This window comes from Diplotaxodon limnothrissa, unplaced genomic scaffold, assembly GCF_057381915.1.
Source record: "Diplotaxodon limnothrissa isolate DT_005_m unplaced genomic scaffold, D_limnothrissa_male_GT1.1 unmapped_scaffold_1, whole genome shotgun sequence".
NCBI classification, from domain to species: Eukaryota; Metazoa; Chordata; class Actinopteri; order Cichliformes; family Cichlidae; genus Diplotaxodon; species Diplotaxodon limnothrissa.
In genome coordinates, this window is record NW_028188555.1 from 139,206 (window position 1) to 141,211 (window position 2,006).

The 2,006-nt window shown below is 56.0% G+C and overlaps 1 long non-coding RNA gene across 1 annotated transcript; it reads right to left on the reverse strand.

Annotated features, from left to right (window-relative positions):
* Positions 1-377: 377 nt before the first annotated feature.
* Positions 378-1,046, reverse strand: LOC146606947 (uncharacterized). The gene is made up of 3 exons (XR_014905276.1): positions 872-1,046; positions 593-798; positions 378-513 (listed from the first exon to the last, which is right to left on the reverse strand). It is a non-coding gene; the product is annotated as an uncharacterized LOC146606947 (long non-coding RNA).
* Between the last annotated feature and the right edge of the window lie 960 nt (positions 1,047-2,006).

The following is a 2,006-nucleotide window of genomic DNA, read 5'->3' on the forward strand; positions in this document are numbered from 1 at the left end:
TCCACTGGCAGACTTCTACACCACTCTCCCAGAGAAAGGCGAAAGTGCATTCGATTACTGGCTTAGGCTGCACCGTGCTGTTGATCTTGCTGTTGAGCGCCTGAAGGAACGAGGACAGGCATTGGGTAGCCCCAGCACTGAGGTCACCCGAATGTTCATCAAAAACTGTCCCTCCCCTGAGCTTGCCATGATCTTTAGATCAAAGACAATTGATAAATGGACAGCCAATGAGGTCCAGGAAATCCTGTGTGAGTCCCACTCTGGAGGAACGTTGATGTCACGGCGACGGATGGCCGGTACTGAATAGGACTCAGGTGCAGAAACCCAGAGCGGAGACAGTAGATGATTTAACAGTTTATTACGGTTAAGTGCAAGGGGGAAAAAAAGGGAAACGTGGCAAAGACAGAAAATGACGAGACGTGGAGCCTTGGTGTGGCGTGCCCAGGGGAACGTGGCTAGGGCGAGGGAACGAGGCCTGAGAAGTGGAACGGAGCTGAGTGGGGAACAGTCACACTGAGGGGAGAGGATATAGGAGTTAGGCAGGTAGTGAAGGCAGCTCAGAAGTGGCCAGTATAAGAGCAGCAATTCTTACTTGCAGTTAGGGACCTGGAGTGTTTGAGAGGGGGATGATGAAGATCCAGGGGAGGCTGAGTGGCGTGGAAAGGCTGACCTGAGATCCGGGGCTCCAGATGGAGTGTGATGGCAGGAGGGCAGGCAGGTGAGGCACAGAGGGATTTCCAAAATGATCACTAGGTATCCCGAGTCCGGAGGTGGAGTGAGCCAGGGTGGGTACAGCAACTGTAGTACAAAAGAGTCTTTGTTAGTAAGATAAATCACAGCGAGAATTTGAAACACAAGACCTGTTACCAACATGGGTTGATGACGAACTGGCAGTGAGTGAACATCGATGTGTGGTTTAAATCCCTCTGGCTTGATAGCCTGCAATAGGCTCCAGGTGTGCAGGAGCTGGAGTTGGCCCTGCCCAGGGGCGGATCCCAGGTCAGTTCAGGAGCCTAATGGAAACTCCAGCCACCCACCGTAGACCATGACAGTACCCCCCCCTCAAGGGACGCCACCCGGCGGCCGACCGGTCCCCAGCCCGCGACGTGACCTGAAAAAATCAGAGACAAGAGCAGGATCAAGGATAAACGAGCGAGGAACCCAGGCACGTTCCTCAGGCCCATACCCCTCCCAGTCCACCAAAAACTGGCGACCCCGACCACGGCGACGGACGTCAACGATCCGCTGAACCGTATAGGCCGGATGACCATCGATGAGCCGGGCGGGCGGAGGGGGGTCGGAAGGCGGGCACAGCACACTGGACAGCACAGGCCTGACTTGGGAAACATGAAAAACCGGGTGAATCCGCAGACTGGGAGGAAGCTCGAGCTTCACAGCAGAGGGCGAGATGACCGAGTGGATGACATACGGCCCAATAAACCGAGGAGCCAGCTTGCGGGAGGAAACTTTAAGGGGAACATCCTTAGCCGACAGCCACACCTTCTGTCCTGGAGCGTACCGAGGAGCTGGCGACCGTAGACGATCTGCATAGCGGCAGTGGCGGGCAGCAGCTTTCTTCAGTGCCTCCTGGGTCCGAGTCCAGACGCGGCGGCAGCGCTGGAGATGGTGCTGGACGGAAGGCACAGCCAAATCAGCCTCGTCCTCAGGGAAGAGGGGAGGCTGATAGCCCAGGGACGCTTCAAATGGAGAGAGACCAGTGGATGCGGAAACATGAGAATTGTGCGCATACTCCACCCATGGGAGATGTGCTGACCAGGTAGCCGGGTTATGGGAAACCATGCAGCGGAGCATGGACTCCAGCTCTTGGTTGAGCCTCTCAGTCTGCCCGTTGGTTTGAGGGTGGTAACCAGAACTGAGGTTGGCTCGAGCACCCAGGGCAGAGCAGAAAGATTTCCAAACCTGGGATGTAAACTGAGGTCCCCTGTCAGAAGTGACCTCGGCAGGAATCCCGTGGAGTTTGAAGACGTGGTCAACCATCAGTCTTG